Raw genomic sequence first — 24,719 nt, 5'->3', positions numbered from 1 at the left:
GAATGGCCTTTGTTTTCTTTGAATGACTCAGCTTACCCCACTGAGCCTCGCTGGACACTGTGGCTTGCTCTTCTGGGGCAGGAAGCCCAGCGACCATGCCAGGAATCAGAGAACTTCCTGTGTGATAAGTCATGGGGCTGGCTGAGGGGAGGTGTTAACTCCAGAGCCACGCCCTATTGGGTGTTAACCTGGTCTACGCTAGGGGGAGGGGCCAGCTCAAGAACCAATCGGCTCTGGTCATTCAGGCGGTGCTTGATGATGTCGAAAACTCTATAAGAGGGGAGAGGACAGCTTGAAGATCTCTCTTTCCTTTTCTGGTTGGTGTGGGAGCAGTGGCAAGCAAGCGTGACTCTGGGCCAGCCCTTGCTCTCGGGCCAAGCCCAGATGTTGGTAACTATGAATTGTATTGGGTCTGTCTGTTGATATTTGTAATTTATTTGTATTGTGGTTTTGAGGTTCTGGGTGCTGGTTTGTTTCCCCCAAACTAAATGAATGTTCTGAACCTCAGGTGCTGGTTTTTTCCCCTGAAGTATATCTCTTGATGCTTGTCTCTTTGCTCCCCTGAACTAACTGAATACTAACTGAGTGCTGGTGTTTTTCCCCTGAACTAAATGAATGTTGTCTGTATGCTAACTGAATGCTGGATTAAAGTAAGCTGGTCAACCCCTTCACCGTGCTTTCCTTGTTTAAGCAGATAAAAAGAACCTGTGCTTTCCCAGCATCCTGGCAGCTTCCTGGGTGCCGACAGCCTCCTAAGTGCTGGCTGTGGGGGGGATCTTATGCCCCCACAGAAGCTGGTGGCTGGGTTGTTAAGGAGCTGCCAGCTGGGTTATTAAAACACAAATGCATACTGTTGGAGAGAATGCCACAATCCGCACTGTCATTTGTATGTGAGGCATCAGCCAACAAACAATTTTTAAATGCTTACTATATTCCAGGCACTGGGAAATATAGTCCCTGCCCTCAGGAAGCTTACATTTTAATGGAGGAAGGTAACATGTAAAATGGAGTTTGGGAGGTGGGAAGTGGAATTTGGCTTAGAGCCATGGTAGAGAAAGTCCTGCGGAGATGAGTCAGTAATGAAGAATGGACAAACATGAAAACATATTTGAACTGAGACTCTTCCTTTAACTGGAGATTCTGGGAGGGACCAGCCAGTAAAAAGAGGTCTCAAGAGTGGAGAGTTTTCTAAGTGAATGCCAGCATTAGGGAGTGGCAACATTTGAGAAGAAGGAAAATAATCTTAACAGAACTGGAAAGTTAATTGTATGGAGAGATTTTGAGCTAAGATTGGGGAAAAAAAGTAATATACTACAAGATAAAAATGAGACAGCTGTTCCTGCCTTAGGAAAACTTTTTTTGTAATTATCCTAGGAATTTAAAATACCTTCCCCATTTCCTCTTAAATTTTTCAGGAATTCTCTTCTTAGGAAACTTTAGTATCTATTGCTCATGAAGACAGTAAAATCAAAGTTTTTTTGCTTGTACTTGAAGAAAGTTGTCTGCTTTAGCATGAAGTCATTTTCTTCTATTTCCACTGACACAATTTGATGTAGCATAGCCACTTTCCTAGGTGTATAAAGAATTGCTGTGCTGGTAATAAGAGTCTTTTTTATTAGAAATACAAAGATAGCATGGCCAACTTCAGAATAAAAAGCAACTCAAGTGTCTCCCATTGAGACACAACAATTTCAATTGAGTTTTTTCTTAATGCATTTCCAGGCAAGGCTCAAAGTGGTGACATTCCAATTGAATCTAATTTAATAGGGAAAAAAGCCTGGCCAAATGTATATGATATGTTATCAAATTCCAAAGTTATCATTGTAGAGAATATATTATTTCTATTCTGTTTAATATTTAGTAAATAATTTAAAATGATCACTTAACAGTCAATCGTATCTTGGGCGGAATTAAGAGTGGTAAGAGCTATCATATAAATTGCAAATCATGTCTTTAGACTGGCAATATATTCTCCTCTTTTTGCTTAGTCACAGCAGCATTGTTAAGTCTGACTCTGGGCCTCAAGAGAAGTCTAACCCTTCCTTCTCTGATGGATCCCTTCCACCATGGAGAAGACAGGGGCTGAATATTCTACTGAGGTCCTACCTCCTGAGATTATCTCCAATTTATCATTCTATATTTTGCTTATAGATAGTTGTTTGTACATTGCATCCTCCATTAGATTGTAAGCTCCTTGAAGGTAGGAACATTTTTTTCTTTTTTCTTCTATTTTGCCTTTCTTTGTTTAGCACATTACTATCCATATCTATCTGTGAGTATGTGTATATGTATATGTGTATGTATGCATGTATGTATTTATATATGCATATATACACACATAGACATATGCATACATTGAGAAATTCAATGAAAAGGGCCTTTGCATACATTAATGTTAAGAATTACTGAAAATGGGTATACTGAAAAATCAGTTCCCAGGGACTATCACATTGCTTTGTAGATATCAAGAAATTTTTACTGAAAAACACAATGACAACATGCAAATTTCTGTCAAGAGCAAATCTCTCCTCTCTCTGGCTCTGTCTCTCTCTGTCTCTCTGTCTCTGTCTCTCTCTGTCTCTCTCTCTCATATTGAATAGAGATAGAAGTAAGACTGTTAACTGATTATCTTTCTAGTTAATGGTTTATGTCAAAAAGAGGAAAAAATAGGAAATATACAATGTACTCAAATGGACAGTCAAATCAATTAGTAATAATGGGCCCTTTGATTGATGTGCATGTGTGTGTGTGTTTGTGTGTCTGTGTGTGCGTGCGCGCACAGCAAAGTCAGTTAAATGGGCAGAGCAGACAGAAGGAATGAATTACTCATTGCTCAACAAATTAAAAATTAGGTTGGGTGGAGGCAAGGTAGCAGATGGAAAGCAGAGATTCACTTAAGCTCTCCCCCAAATCCCTCCAAACACCTGTAGAAAATGGACAAATTCTAGAGCTGCGGAACCCATGAAATAGCAGAGAGAAGCAGATCTCCGGCCCAGGACAGCCTGGATAGTTGCTGGGAAAGGTCTGTTGCATGGTGCTGGGAGTGGAGCACAGCCCAGCATGGGCCACACCAGGGCCAAACAGATTGGGAGTCAGGCAAAGCAGGCCTTAGGACCATCAGTCACTGAGCTGTGGCATTTACCAGACTTCTCAACCCACAAACGCCAAAGACAACTTAGTAGGTTAGTGGGAAAACTTCTGGATCAGGGGGAGAGAAGTGTGCCATCTGGCCCCATCCCTGGGGGCAGCAGAGGTGGCAGTAGCAGCAGCAGGAAGCTCCTGTGGCTGCTTCCAGAGCTCCAGCATCAGCTGCTTGGAGTCTCTGGCCCACAAGGTAGGAGAAATCAAGAAGCGGATCAGAGCGGGAGTGCAGGGAGTGCTTTGCTGGCACAGAGGCAGGGTTCTCTTGCTTTGCCCTGCTTGGATCTGGGTCCTGGTCCTCATTGGCATTTCTTGGGGGAGGAAGAGCGCTGGGGTGGCAGAGCTTGCTTGTGGTGACTGTGGAGTAGAAGTAGCTTTGAAAACAACAGTGCAGCCCCTCAAGCTTGGGATAAAGTCGTCTGTACTCTACAAGCAGTCATACCCTGACAAAAAGCTCAAGGGTCAAGTACTTGGCTGGGAATATGACCAGGCAGCACAAAAGGACTCAGACTCAGACTAGAGAATCTTTTTTTGGTGACAAAGAAGATCAAAACATACATCTAGAAGTCCATAAAGTCAAAGAGCCTACATAAAAAGCCTCCAAGAAAAATATGAATTGGTCTCAGGCCATGGAAGAGCTAAAAAAGGATTTGGAAAAAGCAATTAAGAGAAGTAGAGGAAAAATTGGGAAGAGAAATGAGAGTGATGCAAGAAAATCATGAAAAACAAGTCAATGACTTGCTATAGGGGCCCTAGAAAAATACTGAATAAAATAACACCTTAAAAAGTAGACTAACCCAAATGGCAAAAGAGCTCTGAAAAGCCAACGAGGAGAAGAATGCCTTAAAAGGCAGAATTAGCCAAATGGAAAAGGAGGTCCAAAAGATTGCCCAAGAAAATACTACCTTAAAAATTAGATTGGAGCAAGTGCAAGCTAGTGACTTTATGAGAAATCAAGATATTATAAAACAGAACCAAAGGAATGAAAAAAATGGAAGACAATGTGAAACATCTCATGGAAAAAACCACTGATTTGGAAAATAGATCCAGGAGAGATACTCAATCAAAGGGACTTGATTGCCTTAGTGCTGAGAAGGACTCCAAAAGAAAAAAAAAACAGCAAAAAGTCCCACTTTGCTTGCCATTACATTCCACCCTTCCAGGATCCTTGGCCTTACAATCTAAATGGCCATGGATCCTAAAGCAAATAGAGGCACTATACTTTGTGATCCCATCACATAATTAATTATTAGTAAGGTGGCCACATAGTCTTAAATAAAACATATCATTCAGTATATCTTAAAGCATTTCTCAGAATATTCATGCAGTATATATCATTTTTCCATAAACTAAACCATAATGTTCATAGCAACATCCTTAAGCAAAACATCATTCAGTAGCATTCCTCAAAATAGTTGTTTACACCAACAGGGGTTCCTAGGCCAAGGTCTATCCTAACACAACATATAATCCTTAAGGGGTAGCAAAAATACAAATACCATCCACCCCTAGGTGACAGCAAATTACAATCTCTTCAGTGAGTACAGAGTGTTCAAGTAAGTAAAGTCCTTCTTGGGGGTGTGTCCTTCTCCCCACACTGCTGTTGCAGGTTTGCTCCTGGAACTCTCAGATTCAGGCATGCTTTAATGAGCAAAGTCCCAACACAAACAACAATGTCCAAATAAAGTTCTCTTGGGGGTGTGTCCTTCTCCCCACACTGCTCCCGACACCCCTTCCAAGTCCTGAGCGGTGGCTGGACAACAAAGCTAACAAGGTGGTGCCCTTGGGGTTCCATGGCATTTTCCCTATCAACCATAGACAACTCCACACTTACCCTCAGTCCCAAAGCATCCCAGGAGGACAAAGCAAAAAGCATACTCAGGCCCTTGCTGCAAAGTTTTTATCTTACCCTAGGGCTGAATTCTGAGCTCCAAGGTTCCTCCTCCTCCTCCCAAAGGAGCCGGCTGCTCCTGGCTTCTGCCTGAATCCCAATGCAGGCAGCTCTGCACTTTTGGTCTCTCCTCACCAAAGTTGGCTCACACTCAGTTCTCCCTTATGGGTCAATACACAGGCAGTTCCCCACTCTTGCTCCAGGGCTTTGTTCCAAGCTCTTCCTCCTCTGTTCTGGATTCCAAATACAATACACTTTCAGGGCATTCACCCCTCCAGCACAGCCCAGAGCTAGGCTAATCCACTGGAGCCCTGGCTCTGGCTATCCTCACTCCCCCAAGCCTCTGCTTGTTTTCCTCTCACAGCCACTGCTCTGACTTGTCTCCTCTGAAGTGCTATGGAGGTAGGGAAGGGTAAGGAAAGGTTATCTCCCATGGGCGCTGCTCTAGGAACCTGGGAAACTGCTCACATAACTGTAGTTGTTTGTGGTGGGTGGGGTGAAGGGCCGTGGACCTCCAAGGACCCCAAGCTGTCCAGCCACCCCTCAGGACTTAGAAAAGGAGGGTGCTGTAGCAGTGTGGGGAGAAGGACACACCGCCAAGAGAACTTTATTTGAACATTTTTGTTTGTGTTGGGACTTTGCTCATTAAAGCATGCCTAAATTTGAGAGTGACGGGAGGAAGCCTGCAACAGCAGTGAGGGGAGAAGGACACACCCCCAAGAAGGACTTTACTTGGACACTCTGTATTCGTTGAAAAGATTGTAACTTGCTGTCACTTAGAGGTGGATGGTATTTGTATTTTCTGCTATTCCTTAAGGATGATATGTTGTATTAGGAAAGACCCAGGCCTGGGACCCCCCATTTGTGTAAACAAGTATTTTGAGGAATGCTACTGAATGATGTTTTCCTTAAGGATGTTGCTATGAACATTATGGTTTAGTTTATTGAACAATGATATATACTGCATGGGTATTCTGAGAAATGCTATAAGATATACTGAATGATATGTTTTATTTAAGAATATGTGGCCACCTTGCTAATAATTAATTATGTGATGGGATCACAAAGTATAGTGCCTCTATTTGCTTTAGGATCCATGGCCATTTAGATTGTAAGGCCAAGGATCCTGGAAGAGTGGAATGAAATGGCAAGCAAAGTCGGACTTTTTGCAGTTTTCTTTTCTTTTGGAGTCCTTCTCAGTACTAAGGCAATCAAGTGACTTTGATTGTGTCTTGCCTTTGTTTGAATCAAGAGTGCTTGATTGGAAACAGTGTATATACTCTGAGGTTAGCATTTTGCTTTGGGGCTCACTCAGTGGAAGAGTGTTCATGTGATTTGACCAGACAAGATTCTGGGTAGCAAATGGAGCCCCACTGTCCAGCTTTGAAAACCTCTGGTAACTATGTATGTATTGCTATGATCAGATAGTTAGAATCCTGTCTGTTGATTTGTGTTATTTTCTCCATTTGTAATTTCTATTTGTATTTGCTCTGAAGTTCAGGGCGCTGTCTTTTCCCCCTGAACTAAGTGAATGACATATGTATGTTTAATTAAAGTAAGATGGTTAACCCCTTAAAATTGTTTTCCTTTAGAAAAGCAGATCAAGAAACCTGTGCTAGCAGCCCTCATTTGTGCTGGTGTTATTGGCCTCACACCTCCACAGTAGCTGCAAGTAACATTCTTGTTGCACCTTCTCATTTTATAGTTGAAATGGAAGTACAAAGATATTCAACACTTATGGTAAATGGAAGAGTGAGGATTCAAATCCTAGTCCTATGATTCTGAATCAAGTTGTCTTTTTACCCTTATAAGCTTTTCTTTTGGCAAATGCCAATATTCTAGGTTACAAAGGGAAATCATCTGAGCAAGGAATTCTGGAATATAATTTAATGTCACATTAAGAAAAGGATTAGCTGTACCTAAGATTACTTCTGTGAAGTGACTGAGTCTGTTATCTCATCTAATTAATCCTTGTTTTAGCCTCTGAATACCTGTAGTCTTTGATATTTCTTTAATCACCCACTCTGTTCAAGCCTCAGAAGGGGCCCATTTTCATTGTATAGTAAATTGGGGAGTTGTAGGAGACATCCAGGGGTCAGTCATCCTTGTTCTTCTTTCCCTTTCTGACTTTCAGTCTTCCAAGTTGGAGATTTTGCTTGCTGGCAGTAAGGTTTGGATTTCCAGGGTTTAGAGGGGAGTCTAATCCATTATGTCTTATCCCATCTGGTTCTAGGGGCAAACTATGAGAATTTATGGAAGTAGCAGATCCCTACATATTTTAGTCCTCTCTGCCTTCTCAAATTATCTTGCATCTGTAGTCTACATGTTGTTATTTTTCCTGTTCTTCCATTAGATTGAAATCTAAATGAGGAATATATTCCCAGGGTCTATCACATAGCTTTGTATATAGCAAGAAACGTTTCTTGAAAAACATTATAAAGAATAGCAAAATCCAAATATCCTCTCTTTCTCTCTCTCCCTCTCTCTCTGTCTCTTTCTCCTTGAATAGAGGTAGAAGACTGTTAGTTTATTATCTTTCCAGTTAATGGTTTATGTCAAAAAGAAAAAAAAGTAGCAAATCTACAGTTTACTCAAATTGGCAGTCAAAGGAATCCTTTGATTATACACACACATACACATATACATACATACACATGTGTGTATGTATATGCATGTGTGAATATGTATATGTGTGTGTAGATATGTTTTTATCTACATATAGCTGTAGCAGAGTCAGTTAAATGGGGGAAAACGGAACGCAAAAAACAACACCTTTGGGGCTAGGTGGATGAACAGAAGCAAAGAGAGAAACAATGCACCCCCTTTAAAAAAAGAGCATTTACACATTTAATCATAGAGAAAAATGATGAGTTTTAAATTGTCAATCTGAAAATCAGATGTGCCAGATTATGATATACTCTCTGGGGAAATTATAATGAAATAGCTATATAAGGATTTCTTATTTCTTTCAGCTTTGCTCATTCATATGCCTGATTTTAGAAAAGGATCCGAATTTGAACATTCTACCCCTGTCCATGGTCTTGACTGACTTGTGGGTGTCTGAATCCCCATGGACACTGCTGCTGCACATACCTTAGTTACACACATATACACACACACACACACAAATGTATGTATGTGTGTGTGTGAGTGTGTATATATATATATATAATGTACATATTCATATACATATAGATGTGTGTTATTTATTAGCCTCATATAACAGTTGTTTACACACAAACATATGAGGATATCTGTGTAGTTATGTAAATTTTGTGCCCACAGTTTTCTATATGAATTTATTAAATTTTTGTTTATTTAACTCTACTAAAAGTCATTGAAAAAAGTTCAAATTATGTCCTTATCCTGATTTTTTAAAATGGCTTATTTTCATACACAAATCCCATAGAAATAGCTTTTACCTAGATGCCCTTTCCACAGTTATTTCATCTCTCTTTTAAACTGGTAGACACTTCATATTAATAACAATTGAGCATAGGTAAGACTTTAAATTTTAAACTATTTTAATAATAGATTATATGGATACTAAACAAATAATATTATATGTACTTGGTTAAAAGTGATTTCTTTGACCTCTGTAAGTACGTAGGCTATGGAGCTATCTATATTGGACCTTAGAAGTCATTTAAAATAAGTCCCTCATAATGAAGAGGAAGAAACTGAGGGTCATAAAGAGGAAATGACCCCACTAAGTTCCCACAAGCTGTAAATCGCAGAACCAACATATAGGCCTGGTGCTGCAAGGGTGAATCAGATTCTCTTCCCAATAAACTGTACTTCCCATGCCTATGGACTTAGCTTGCTGAGACCCAGAGAAAGGTTTTAGTTAGCAGAAATAAACATGAATTCTCTTTTACTTTCTAGTGAAAGGTTTGAAATGGGACACTCTTGTGAACTTTATTTCACCCAAGTACTTCAAATATTATTGAGGAAAAGGAAGACAATCAAGACTCAAATTAGAACTACCTTATTAAGGGCTTCATGACCAACTCAGATTCCCAACATGTCTAAAGATATGGAATGAAGCCTTGATGCCTTGTCAGACTTCAGAATGCTTTTAAGCAGTGAGCAGTGAGCCTGTCACATTCTATTCAGAGTGTGGGAGATTAAGTTGTATATTACCAACTAATGGGAATAAAGGAGGAAAAAAAGAGAAAGTTTAAAATAGCATAGTTTCTGCTTATTCTTGTGTTTCTTTGGCTCTTGTTCCTCTAGGACAGCCAAAGATAGGCAGTTTCATTGTTCTTTGAGTATCTCATGAATATTTCAGTTCCAAGTGGTTGAATATACCTTTTTCTCATCCCTCCATTTAGACTGAAGTACAAATACGTTTTTATGTACATTGCTAAGAGACCCAGTGATTTAGTGAATGTTTTTGTAAAGAGGCAACAGACTGCTCCACAACTGTCTTAGTGAGCTTACTTATTTAAGACTTCTTAAGCAATCTTTGTATAGTATGTCATTTCTTACACCTTTCATTGCTCAAGTGCTACTTTTAATAATCTTATATTGAGACAAAACCTCTGTAATATTTAAATACTATTAAGACAAATGTAGGCTTGAGGTTTCCAGGTTTTTTAAATTTCCTCCTTATATAGTTTGCCTTTTTATCTTTAATTCATAGAGAGTTTTTATGCTGAAATGAGTAGAGTTCTTTGCATGGAATGAAAACTACCTGGGTTCAGATCCTGCTATGATGTTTTTTGGCTTTGTGAAAGAGACTTAATCTCTTTGAGTCTCAGCTTCCTCACCTATAAAACAACCTCATGAGGTTATATGAGTCCGAAAAGAAAGAAAGCATGTGAAGCACTTGTCAAACCTTAGAATGTTGGCTAAATGTCAATTCTGTTAGTTAACCCAATTTATAGGAACAGACATTGCCCATACATAGAATGTTTTCCCTTATTGCCTTTTCCTTTTTGAATCTATAGTGTCTTTCACTGTACAGCTCAAGTACCACTTGTTATATGTAGCCTTTCCTAATCTCTTGAGTCAATTCTGCACTCACTCCTAACCCTTGAAATGATTTTGTTTTTAATATTCACATATATATAGAAGATATATACATATATCTGTCTATATCTATCTGTCAAAGATATATATCTCTATTTATCTATCTCTAAATCTATATCTATATATATATATATATCTGTATCTATATTTATATCTATGTCTATGTCTATATCTATATCTAATCTGTATCTATAATCTATATGACTCTCCCTCTCCCTCCCTCTCTCCCTCACCCCCCAGAAGCTTCTGGACCAGTAGGTGAGTCCTGATTAAAACTTGATCCCTGGTCCCTTAGGGGTTATGGGAAGAAACATAAAGTTGTATGATTTCTTGTTAATTTTCCTTATGGTATATACTATAGACTTTATCTAGCTCATTAAAAGATCCTTGAACAAAAATAGTATTAATGTTATTTTGAAATTCCAATGTTATACTAAGGATTGAAATATTTGGCCAAATGCTACTATTTTAATAACCTTTGAAGGAAAAATAAGGCAGCTAGTCTATAAATATATACATATGTGTATATGTATGTATATACATATATACACATACATACGTGCATATGTGTATGTATACGTGTATATATGTATACACACATATCCATATACATATATATTCATATACATATACACACATATATGAGAGAGACACAAAGAGAGAGAGAGAGAGAGAGAGAGAGAGAGAGAGAGAGAGAGAGATTACTATGTTCTACACACTGTACTAAGGATGAACAAGGGAGGGATAAACCACTCAAAAATATATTTTCAAAATTAAAAAAAAATCAAGAATGGAATTATAGAGTTAAGTGAAATGAGGTGAAGAATTGTTATAAAATACATCTGGTAATAACAATTAAAGGTCAGGGCAGTAGCTACAGCTCAGAATGCAAGACTCCTCAACAGATTCAGATTACTGAAGTGCAATTAGATTTTCCTTTGAGTCAAAAGGTGAATAGTTCACCACTGATGAATCATCTCCCTTTTCACATGGCTTCTAAGCACTTGGAATTCAGAGATATGAAAGCACTATTGCCTGCTTAGGGCAGAAGAAGTTAACTTGAAGACTTTGAGAGACTTATGGCTGTGTTTGTGATTAAAGTCAAATTAAGAGTTATGGTAATTATCTAATTTGGAGGTGAGTGGTGGAAGAACTCCTGCCAAACTAGAAAAATCTAGGCTGTTTGTCAACTACTCGTATATAATTCACAATTATTGGTGTGCTGAAAACCATAAACTCTCAAGGTAACAGACTTTAGAATAATCATTAAAAATTAAAGAGAAGATGAGAATAAAAGGTCAGACAAAAGACCTCATACTATGTCCATGTCCCAGCAACCATGAAAATTAACAAGACTTTGTACACTAAAAATTGAAAAAGTGTGGTATAGTCCTGATTAGTGAGAGACCTACTTGGTCCACTAGTTCTTGCAGGTGCTGGTTAGGATTCAGTTCACTCCTAACTCCCCTGGCCATGTTATTACTAGCTGCCTTGTTGCCATGAAGGTACCCACCCTCCTTAAACACCTTCCTCCCCCTCATCATGCCCCATGTCTCTAGTCCTGGTGCCACAATCAATCCTACCATTCCTCTTGAACAGAGTGTGTCAATCTACTCTCTCTTTGGCTACCATTTGCCTGTTTTTTTGGTGTCCCCCTATTGGAATAGAAGTTTTTTGAGAGAAGAGAGTGTCTTTGCTTTGAATCTCTTCAGAAGTTAACCTAGTGCTTTGCCTTTTTTATTGTTATTCAGTCATTATAGACAAACATCGTGAATGTAATCAGCAATAACAAATAACATTCACAATAACTATTATTATTATTATAATTGCTAGCATTTATATAGCACGTATTAGATGCCAAAAGCTGTGCTAAGTAATTAACAAATATTACCTCATTTGAAATCCGAGATGTAGGTGGTATTGTCTTCTTATTCTGCAGATGAGGAAACTGAAACAAACAGAAGTTAAGGAAGCCACTACTGATAATATGCTTCTTGCAAAATGAGAAGGAGTGGGGAACTGAGCCAAGACGGCTGAGTCTCCCCACCCCCAATCGCTTTATGCAGCTTTAAATAACCCCTCAAAACAAATTGTGAAGTGACAGAACCCACATGAGGATTGAGTGAAACAATTTTCTAGCCCGAGACAACTCAGAAGCTTAGCAGGGAAGATCTGTTGCACTGTGGTGAGTCAGGTAGAGCTAAGTCCAACACAGGCCATCCCCAGGCAAACCAGCAGTAAGCATTAGGGGAGTCTGAATCAGTGGCACCAATTTCCACGTACGATAAGGGGGGGTCACACAACTGGTCAGAAGGTGATTACAAGGTTCCCTTCGCTGGCACTGGGGGGCAGTATTGCTCATCCTTCCATCTGGGTCATAGTCCTGGGTCTCAGTCCCATGGTGAGGAGGAGCAATAGCACACTATAACTTATAGCTATGGGAGAGCTGGGACTGTGATCACAGTTCCAGGGAAGAAAAGAGTGCTTGTCATTGCTCACAGAGTAGAGCCCAGGCCAAAAGAATAATAAACATACCTCTCCCTAGATCATACCACCTTGGAAGAACTGAAAACTTACAGGTTTCCATTGTGTTTATCCTGGTATGTGAGGGTGATGCAGTGGTCAAGCTTCCTTAGTAGTAGAAATCTACCTGGTACCACTTTCCCCCTTTCACAAGCATTTTTTTACCAAAGCTCTTAGCCCAGGAGCAAGGCTAGGTGGGATTAGCAAGTGAACTCTGCTACTATGGTTGTATGCTGGCACCTAGTCATGTGGTGCCAGGGACCCAATCATCTCTCCATCTTTTTGGCAGTACTGAGTGGTTTTGATGATCAGTGATTACTGCTTTGTTTGGTATAGTTTGAGATCTGGGGCTTCTGGACTCCCTTGCTGATTTCATTTTTGTTCAGTTAACCTGTTAATTACACCTAACCAATAGTCATCATTTCCTACAGCACGGTCCCATTCTATCCCATTCATGTGTCACTTGTCCACTTCATTTGCAGTTCTCTGCTAAGATAAAAAAGGGCTCTCGAAACATTTTTGTATCTACCAGATCCTCTCTTTCATTCACCTCCTAGCCGAGGAACCTTTGGGTGTCAGCAAATGGCTACTGTGGAGCTTTCTTTACATCATTTTAAATGATTTTCCAGAATGGTCCAACCAATTTAAGGTGTACCAGCAATGCATTAGTACAATAAAGCTCCTCTGACCAAGATCAGCTATTGCCATTTTTAAAAAGTTTCTTTGCCAAATATTTGGTAAGTCAGATGAAAATAAGTTGTATCCAGATTGTGAAAGGCTTCAAAATCTCTCTCAAGTAGTACATATTTGGTCCCAGAGACAAAAGAAAGCCACTGGAGATTGTTAAGTAGGGGAATTATATACCATATATCAGCTATAAGCTGTATCATATATAAGTTACAGAGGCATACCTTCAACCTTTTGACTATTAAGTATCAAAGCAGTATTTTAAATCAAGTCTTCTCATTTCCAAATCCTGTGTTCTATCTGCTCACTATGAAATTATACCTTTCTCAATAAAAGGAAAAAAAAACTCAAAAGTGTACAAATATGAAGTAAGAATCTGGAAACATCAAACCTTCGTCTTTATAATTTTCAAATGATTTAGAGGCATAATTTTCATATAAATTGTTAAAAGAATAGTGGCACTTGAACCACAAAAAGTATTAATAATCATTACCTAGACTTAGGTTATTTACCTAATCTTCAACAAGCATGCGCATTATTAATACAATTATTGAACTATCTGCTACCTCATTTGAAAAGACATATGCAAAATTACTTGATCCATTCTTTTCCCTCTAGCTATGACCATATTCATTACGTGCAAACAAGTAAACAAATATATGTGCACATGTGCTTGTTAAAGTATAAACAAAGCATGTACATTTTATGTGTCATATGTATAAACAAATACTGCTAAATAAAAACCATGATAAAATCATACAACTTTCTCAGTACGATCTTATGAAATAACATTTCTCAGTTATCACTTTCACTTTATACTGTTAGACAATAGTAAAAAAAAATCTTCTTACTTTTCCCAAATAACCACACCTTGATTTTGACATATACTATTGCTTTATTTAATGATCAAGAACTGTTCAAAAACCAAAATAAAATTAAGAGCCTTTGTTTTGCAGGGGATATAAGTATGTACCTTTTAACATGTATGTATGAGTTAATACTACAAGAGGAAAAAAGAGAAGCCATAAATACAAAGAAGAGTTCAGTGGAAAATCATTACTGGTTGGTGATCATAATTGACATATATGAAGGGGGTTCAACCATGGTCATAGGAAATATCATTCTTTTTCCCTCATTTCCTTTGCTGGCACAAGATACAAGCCACTGATTTTCAGATAATTAAAGATTTCATGATGAAAGCAACAGACATATTATTTGATGGAAAGGCTGAAATGAAGGTGCCAAGTTCTGGAAGCTTTGGTAATTTAATGTGACTGCTGTCAAGAACATAAATTTGCTGAAATTAGATCTACTTTCTACCACTAACCCTGGCAAAAAAGAGGGAAATATCCCTCCACAAAGTATGTATAAAACTGCAAAATTCTTTTTTTTTAAATAAAAACATTATTTGTTTTTAAATTTTGAGTTCCAAATTCTTTCTTTCCTTCCCACCATTCCCCCATCCACTGAGAAGGCAAGCAAATGATATGAATTATAGGTGTGAAATTATGTAAAACATTTCCATAATAGCCATATTTATACTTAGGGTTCATCAGTTCTCTCTCTGAAAGTGGGGAAGATTTTGTTTTCATCATGAGCCCTCCGAAATTGTTTTATATCATTGTATTGATCAGAGTAGTTAGGTCTTTCGCAATTGATCCTCATTAAAACATTGCTCTTACTGTGCACAATGATCTCCTGGTTCTTCTCTCTTCACAATATATCAGTTCGTCTAGACATTTCTATTGTTCTCTGCTGTTGTGGATTTTGTTGTTTTTTTGGTTTTTCTGAAATCACCTCCTCATCATTTCCCTTAGAACAATAGTACTCCGTCATAATCACAAACCACATCTTGTTTAGCCATTCCTCAGCTGATGAACATCCCTGTGATTTGCCATCCTCTGCCACCACAAAAAGAGTTACTATAAATATTCTTGTATGTGTAGGTTCTTTTTCCTTTGCCTTTGATCTTTTTAGGGTAACACCTAGCAGTGATATTGCTTGGTCAAAGGGTATGCCCAATTTTATCTCCTTTTAGATGTGGTGCCAAGTTGTTCCCCATAATATTTAGACCAGTTCACAACTCCACCAATAGTTTATTATTGTACCTATTTTCCCTTCATCCATTCCAGTATTTGCTATTTCTAATAGGTGTGAGGTGGTACCTAAGAGTTGTTTTAATTTGCACTTCTATATCTAATAACGATTTAGAGCATTTTATATGACTATAGATAGCATTAATTTCTTCTTCTGAAAACTGCCTCTGCATATGCTTTGATTATTTATCAATTGGGGAATGGCTCTGATAGTTTTTGTTAATTTGACTCAAGCTGCCTATGTATTTGAGAAATGAGGTCTTTATCAGAGAAACTTGCTGTAAAGTTTTTTGATATTGTTTCATTGTCTATAGTACCTTTTAGTAAAATGTAGTTTTCCTAATTATCTTTTAAAATTTGAAGTATTTTTATTTTTGTTTTTGACTGAGATCATGATTGTTATTATTGATTATTTTTATTTCAACTACAGTTTAATAGATTCTGCTTCAGCCCTCTATTTTTAACTCTGTGTGATTCTATTTCAAGTGTGTCTTTTGTAAACAACATTTTGTTGAATTCTATTTTCTATGGCATTTTGCTATTTAACATTTTATTGGTGAGTTTATTTCCCTTTATCCTATTTTCTTTGGTTTATTGTTTTCTCTTTTTACTCTGTCCCTCCTCAAAATTCTGGGTTTCTTTCTGACTATTCCCTTACTTATCTTCCTTCTCTTTTATCAGCAACCCACCCATATCTTTTTTCCCCTTGCCCTTCTTTTCCCCTATTGGGTAAGATAGATTGATATACATGAGTGAATGTGTTTATGTACGTATGTGTGTGCATATATAGATTTATGTATGTAGATAGATAGATATATAGATAGATAGATATTCTTCCCTTTTTGAACCAATTCCAATGAGTGTGAGGTCCAAGCATTGCCTGTCACTTGTCACAAATCCCCCCTCCACTATAAAGCTTTTGTATGCTTATTTATATGAAAAATAAATCCCCATTCTACCTCTCCCCTTATCCTTCAACCAATGCATCCCTCTGTGTAAGCATGACCATTATTAATACATTCCTCCATTCATTTTTTAAAGCAGATCATCCCAGCTTAATTATTTCACTTTTATGTCCTCTATATAAACTCCTTCCAATTGCCCTAATAATGATAAAGTTTTAAGAGTGGAGTCATTCCTTTTTTATATGGGAATATAAACTGTTTAACTTTATTGAATCCCTTATGATTACTCTTTTATGTTTAATTTTTTATGCTTCTCTTGAGTGTTGTATTAGAATATCAAATTTTCTATTCAGCTCTGGTCTTTTCATCAGTAATGCTGGAAATTCCTCTATTTCATTAAATATCCATTTAATCCCCTGAAGGATAACAGTCAGTTTTGTTGAAGTTACTCTTGGTTAGAATCCTAGATTTTTTGACTCCCATAACATCATATTTAAAGTTCTCCACTCCCTTAAACTAGAAACTGATAAATCTTGTGTGACCATGAATACAGCTCTTCAATATTTGAATTATTGGGGCAGCTAGGTGGCGCAGTGACTAGAGCACTGGTCCTGGATTCGGGAGGACATGAGTTCAAATCTGGCCTCAGACACTTGAAAGACTTACCAGCTGTGTGATGTTGGGCAAGTCACTAAACCCCAATTGCCCTGCCTTCCCCCTCCAAAAAAATTATTTCAAGTATTTCTTTCTGGAAGCTTGCAATGCTCCTTGACCTGAGAGCTCTGAAATTTGGCTATAATATTCCTGGGAAATTTCATTTTGGTACCTCTTTCAGAAGGTGATCAATGGAGGGAAATGTTGGGTGAATTCAGCTATATTGCTGTCAATACCCTGCCATCTTGCCTCCACTCATCCAAAGTTCTTTTAATGACCCCAAATTTCTCCCTTAAAAAACAAAAAAAAAGCCTACCTGTGGAGTTTTCAATCCCAGAAGCCTTCCAATAAAGTTTCTTGGCTGACCAGAATGGACCTTTATAACCTTCAACAGACTGAAATTCAGAACCACTCAAAGGACAACAGGGAAACATATGGAAGACTTTAGCAGGGTACAACATGTTATAAACAGGCAGTTATAATGAGGAATGTGTCTAAATGACATAAAAATTGGAATGTACAAAGGATTAAAAAAGGCTGGTCACGTAGGTGTTGTGGCAGACAACTAATACATAATCTTAATGCTCCATTTGTGTTCTCATATCATCAAGAGAAGTTAAGAAGGATACTAGCAATTTGTTAACCCAATTTTATAGATATATGAGAGGAGAGATAAGAATCTATCAGAATGCAAAAGCAGTTAGATTGTAATTTTATGCATCTTTGTAATGGAAAAAAAACATATCAATGAGATTATGTATTGAACAGAATGGTGGGACTATCTGTAGGGCAGATGGGAGTAGAGAGATATTAGACCCTAGCTATGAAATTGTTATATTTATTTTAGTCACAAAGTGAAACAAATCTGGACTGGGATTATAGTGAAGGAAATTTAAAAGAAAAAGAGAGTTTTGTGACCAAAACATTCACGTAAATCTAAATAGTTTATTGATATTTCCTAACTGGGAAGACAGAATAATAACAAAAGATTCCATTTAATATTTCATTTTTCATGATGAATTACCTCTAGCACTACCTTTTGCTGCATTCTCCCTATCTAGATATTAAGGTCCATGAGGGCAGGGTGCATGTATGAAATATTTGTGTACCTCGTTTAGTTCCTATCAGAGTGCTTTGCAAATAATAGGCACTGAATTAATAATTTTTGAGCAACAGGATTAATAAATGAATGAAGGCAAAGGAATGAAATGAGTGATTGAAAGAACACCCTAATATAACGTATTGAGTGCTGCAAAGTAACATTGTTATTTGGATATAGTTTCACTAAATCAATTGAATCAATCTGTTGACAAGTATTTACTAAATGTTTACTCTATTCCATTGATAGTATCCTGTGCTAACCACTGGGGACAGAAAGAAAGGCAAATACAGTCCCTGTCTTCAAGAAACATATATTCTAGTAGGAGAGACCACATGCTTGTAAAGAAGTATATACAGGAAACAGTAGATGGAAAATGACCTTTAACAAAGTTGTCAGTCATTAAACCCACTGTATTTAAATAAAATAAAAATAAGAGATAGGAATAGGGTGGGATAAGCTTCAAAATTTGAAATCTCTCTTAAATGCAATGCATTGTCCATGTAAATCCCATGATTAGTAATCCTCAGAATTCTGTGTAGCGGTAAAGCTAATGAAAGCAGTGGAATGAGCATCATTTGTACCTGTAGCAATTACAGAAAGAGACATTGCAATTTTCCAAACATATTAAGTTATTAATTGTAGTTAAATGGATAAACACACAGACATTAGATCTTTGTGAAATGAAGGTGAAGAATAATAGATCGTCAAAAGGATGTTATCATAATGACTTAAGTGGTAATATTTTTTTTCATCAATTTGTTTTGCCTGGCAATTTTTAGAGTAAATGAATAATTCATTCAATACCATAAGCATGTAGAGAAAAATATGAAGAAAACATGGTTGGATAAACCTTTGGTTTCTTAAACTCTCATTTGATTTTAAAAGACTTTATATGGCTTCTTGGAACACTTTCTAAATAGCAAGTGTCAAAGAACTTCACATTCAAATGACCCTCAGAGGTCATCAACTTGAATCTATATCTTAATATTTCAGCAGTGCATTTCTCTCATTTCTCAGTTTCTGCTTTGATACAACTAAGTGGTTCACTGGTTAGAGAACAGAGCCTAGTTAAGAAGACTCCAGTTCAAATCGAGACAAATCACTTAACCTCTCCCTTCCTCAGTTTCCTCAGCTGTGAAATGGGGATAATAATAGCACCTACCTTTCAGCATTGTTGAAAGGATCAAATGAGTGAACTTATATACCAAGATAATATTTGTAGAGCCATTTAGAGTGTGTTAGGCTTGGAATCAGGACGATTTGGGTTCAAATTTCATCTCAGAATCTTACTAGCTGTGTGATCCTGGGCAAGTCAATTCACCTCATTTTCCTTAACTGTAAAATGTGGATAATAACAGTACTTACTTCACAGGATTGTTAAGTGGATAAAACAAGATAATATTTATAAAGCACTTAGCACAGTGCCTTATACAAAACTGTCTCTATGTAAATGCTTATTTCCTTCCCTTCCTCTTCCTCTTCATTTGCAATCAGACACTTTTAATAGAATTGAGGCATACAGATAGTAATAATTGGTATTATTTCTTTTAGGAGGAGTATTATGTAGTCAGTGTTTACGACTGGTGCTAGCAATGTTGATACAAATAGGATTTCTTCCATGTTTCTGCCATGTTTACTATAAACATTTGAAATCTTGAAAACATTTTATAGTTTGCTATTTTCATTAAACAATAAAAAGCAGCAGAACTTGGTCAACTTGTCTTTTAATATTGTTCTTCTGGGAGTAGTGGGGGAAAGACAAAAAATCCTTTTAATTAATAATAATGATATTTTGCTGATTTTAATAAAAAAAACATACAGCTTAACAGAGACTCCATTCAGCTGTCCATCCTAAGAGCTGTTGTTTGATTGCATCACTGAAGCTGAGGTATCTAAATGTGTTTCTTGATTTTAAAAGATGTGAAACTATTGTCCATTAAATTGATAGGCAACTGCCCTAAGAGAGTGAATGAAATCAGCTCAGCCCCTCAGCTAACACTTGAAAACATTGCACTGAGATTAAGTAGCAGGACCCAACCCCTGCAGCTCCTTTGAACAGAGTTTACTCAAGCAGAGAGGATTTCGTAGTGCACACTGTGTAAATACAAGCGACTGTTATCTGCTGCGAGAATTGTTATGCTTGGAATAAATTAAAGGGTTTGTGAGAATCATATAACTATAATTCTTAGGAACCACACCTATTATTCAGTATCAATCATGAATAGCTGATGTACTGACTTTCATTTTCATGTGAGAAATGAGCTCTGCAGAGTTTATGTTCCCTTGGGAATTTCCCTGTATTCTAGTGCTCAGTCTTGGAGGCAGCCTAGATTTTATTTAAAATTTACAGAACACACAGAGTACAATTATGGTTGTGTGCCACAAAATCTGACCTCTGAGAGTATAAGATAATAATTCTGCCATTTCATGTGTCACAGTGACCAACACATTTATCACCTAGTGACTATCCTCACGGGGCTAAGCTTTTCTTATTTAGCTAGGCTTCTGTTCTTATGACCTTTAGGCACAGTTTGTAGCCAAAACCATACCAGGAGAGGCTTTAAGCCTATCTAATGTCAGGATGGGCCAAATATTGGGCTGAGCTGCTAGTCTTTGAGAACCTATGAGTTGCCCCTAAACTATGGTGAAATAATAAAATATTAAGGAATTGACCAACATTTGTTAAGTAACAATGATGTTCCAGGTAGGCACTGTGCTAAATGCTGGGAATACAAAGGTATTTTTTCCTGGACCTGTGATTTCATTGGCATAGGAAGCTTCAAAATGAGGAACACCCTTCCATTAATGCTGATTGTCATCTCTTCAACATAAAATTTTAAAGAGTTGCATAGAGCACAGAGAAATTTATGGGCTTGCCCAACATCACACAACCAACACCTATGAGAAAAGATACTTGAACCCAACTCTTCCAGACTTTCAGACTGGGTCTATAGACATTACATGATGTTGGATATACCAATGGGATAGAAAGACAAATACGTAGTCCCTACCTTCATGGAGACATTTTAATGGGGAAGACAACATGTACATATATAAGTCCATAGAGAATATAGGATGAAATGTTAAGCCTTTTTTGTTTGTTTTTTCAAGGTCTCCCCCTGTTACATTTCCAATAGACTCCGATCTTACTCTACCTCATATTCTATGATCAAATAACACAGGCCTCCATGCCTTTCCTCAGACAAGACAACCCATCTCCTACACACTTCAAGTATTTTCCCTGACTGTATTCCATGCCTAGAATTCTCTTCTTTACCTCTATCTCTTGGCTTCCCTGCCATACTTCAGGAATCAGCTAAAAGTTTGCCTTCTGTAAGAAGGTTTTCCCATCCCCACTCCCTACTCTTTACTGTTGGTGCTTTTCCTTTGAGATTAACCCCAATTCATCCTAAATATTTCTTTATTTACATTATTATTTGCTTGATATGTACACATATTAGAATGTGAACTTCTGGAGGGCAAAGCCAAGATGGCAGAGTTAAGGGAGGCACTCTCTTGAGCTCTCTCCAATTTCTCTCCAAACAACTTTAAAATAATGCCTCACAATAAATTCTAGAATGGGGTGAAACAATTTCCCAGCCTAAGACAACTTAAAAGGCTGGCAAGAAAAGTCTGTCTTACTGGAGTAAGAGTGAAGTTCAGCACAGGATACAGCCCAGCAAGCCAGCCACAGTCCCCAAGAAAGACTGGATTGGGAAAAACAGTTTCTTGAGCTCTCTGCCACAGATGGTAAAGGGATCAGACAACTGGTCAGAAGGTGATTGTAGGGGACACTTTGTTGGGGCTGGGTTCAGGATATTTTCATTGCCCATATGTGGTTCTCAGGGAAAGAGGGAGCACTAGCTTATAAGATTGTGTAGCTGCTGGGAGCAGGGACACTGGTCACAGTTCCAGGGTGGAAAAGAGTTCTTCTGGTCCCTCACAGACAAGACAATAGGCTAGGGGAGCAGTGACCACACCATTCCTTAGACCATACCACCTTGGAAGAACTAAAAACTCATAGGCCCCAAACTAGCTTTGAAAACAGCAGCAAGAAAAACCTGAAGCTTGGGATGGTGCGCCTTCTACCCCAGGAGCATAGGCCAAATTTGACATAAAATTAAAACTCAAGAAATAGGCTGGAAAATGAACAAAAATAAATAAAATAAACGGACAAAAAGAACCTGAGCCTAGAAAGTTTCTATGGTGAGAGGGAAGGTAAAAACACAAACACAAAAAAGGACACAAATTTCAAAATGGCTACATGTAAAGCATCAAAGAAAAAATGTAAACTGGTATTCCTTTCACCAAAAAACCAAAAGATTTTCTGGAAGTGCTCAGAAAGGATTTTTAAAATAAATTAAGAGAGGCACAGGAAAAATTGGTAAGAGATATGTTCAGCAATGCAAGGAAATCATGAAAAAAAGTGTCAACAGCTTGGTAAAGGAGACAAAAAAATTGTAGAAAAAAAAAAACAGAATAGGCCAAAGATCACCGAAGAAAATAACTCCTTACAAAAGTAGAATTGACAAAATGGAAAAGTAGGTACAAGAAGTCACTGACAGAAGAAATTACTTAAAAATTACGATTTGTCAAGTGGAAGCTAATGACTTTATGAGACATCAAAAAACCCCAACAAAACAAAATTTTAAAAAATTAAAATGTAGAAGAAAATTTAAACTGTCTCAATAAAAAAAAAAACTGTCCTGCAAAATAGATCCCGGAGAGGTAATTTAAGAATTATTGGACTACCTGAAAGCCATGGTCCAAAAAAATTCTAGACATCATCTTTTTAAAAAAAATATCAAGGAAAACTGCCCTGATATCAATAGATATAAATAGAACCAAATGATAATACAGAAAGTTAAAGAATCCACTGATTACCACTTTAAAGAGATCCCAAATTAAAAACACAGAAGAATATTATAACCGAATTCCGGATCTTCTAGGTCAAGAATGAAATATTGCAAACAACCAAAAAGGAATAATTCAAATATTGTTAAGCCCCAGTCACAAAGATTTAGCAGCTTTTATCTTAAAGGATTCAAGGGCTTGGAATATAAGCTCAGAAGCTAGCATTACAATCAAGAATCAACTACCCAGAAAGACTGAGAATAATCCTTCTGGGGAAAAATGGATATTTAATGAAGACTTTCAAGAATTCCTAATGAAAAGACTAGAGCTGAATATAAATTTGATTTTCAAATTTTGCTCAAAAGAAGCATAAAAAGGTAAACAGGGGAGATCATAGGTGAGTCAATAAGATTAAACTGTTTAGATTCCTACATCGGAACGTGATACTTGTAATTCTGAAGTACTTTCTCATTATTCGGGCAGTTACAAAGAGTATATGGAGAGAGAGAACATAGATGTGATCCAAGAGACTTCTGAAGGACTTAAAATGAAGAAAAAAGTTATTCACTTCCAGAAAAAGAACTGATGAAATCTGAATGCAAATCAAAACTTTTTTCTTTAACTTTCTTTTTCTTTTTTAAGGGGAGGGTCTCTGTTTTCTTCCACAATTTGACAAATATAGGAATATAATTTACATTACCACACACATATAACCTAAATCAAATTGCTTGCCTTCTCAGTGAGGGTGAAAGGAAGGGAGGAAGGGAGAGAATTTGGAACTCAAAATGTAAAAAGAAAGCAAATGTTGATTTTTTTACATGTAATAGGAAAAAAAAGACTATTAAAAAGAATATGAGCTTCTCGAGAGCAACAATTGTTTTTGTCTTTATTTTTATCCCCAACATGTGTGCCTGGCACATAGTATAGTTTAAATAAATGTCAGTAGCCTTGACTCATTTGCCATCTATGAACCTTTTTTTTTTTTTTTTTTACTATTTGCCATCAAACAAATTCAAACTCTTAAATAACAGCTATCCACAAGGGAAGAGAGGTTTTACTGTGGCAATTAGAAAAGAGGTTGAAGAAAGAGAGGGAAAGGAGGAGGGAGTTGAAATTTAAAGCTAATGCCTATCTTTGTGTGACACAGATTGCTTTGTGTGCACTGCACGCAGAGGATGGCGTATATACTGTGTGTGAGAAAAGTGTTGAAGAAGGATCAAAAAAATTAAGCAATAAATAACCTACATTCTTTGGGAGGTATGTATGGGGGGGTGGGTGGTGGATGTTAAGGAAGAGTTTTGTTTGCCAGTTTCCTGCCTGGCCACCAGGCAGCAAAGTTGGCTTAGACCCTCTTGGTTGCTATCCAAAGCATGAACATTGAAAGCTCTGGGACAGAAAGAGAAAAGGAGAGACCTCAGAGCTGGGCAGAGGGCAGAACATAGTATATCAACAGCTGTTTGCATGCATTAACTGTTTGCAAATTGTGTGTATACAACTTGCTTGTTGAGAAATCTCATTTCTAGTTTTCATGTCCACTGCATCCCTTTTCACGAACATTAGCAATCATGTATAATTTCCTGATATCTTCTTTACATGTTGCTGGCATCAGAGAGACAATCCAATGAAGAAGAAATTCAACTAAATGAAAAATCAGAATATGAGCCCAAGCTCTGACATGAACATCTGCATATTTTGTAAGACTGCTATCTGTATATTCATACAAGCCATTGATAAAACAGCATAAGGCCAAGCACAGATCCCTGGGGCAGTCAACAGAAGATCTCCATCTAAGGTGACATAGAATTACTCAGAACTACTGTTTAGATTGAGCC

The sequence above is a fragment of the Trichosurus vulpecula genome, chromosome 6, assembly GCF_011100635.1.
Source record: "Trichosurus vulpecula isolate mTriVul1 chromosome 6, mTriVul1.pri, whole genome shotgun sequence".
Classification (NCBI taxonomy): domain Eukaryota; kingdom Metazoa; phylum Chordata; class Mammalia; order Diprotodontia; family Phalangeridae; genus Trichosurus; species Trichosurus vulpecula.
Note: the sequence above shows the minus strand (reverse complement) of the source record.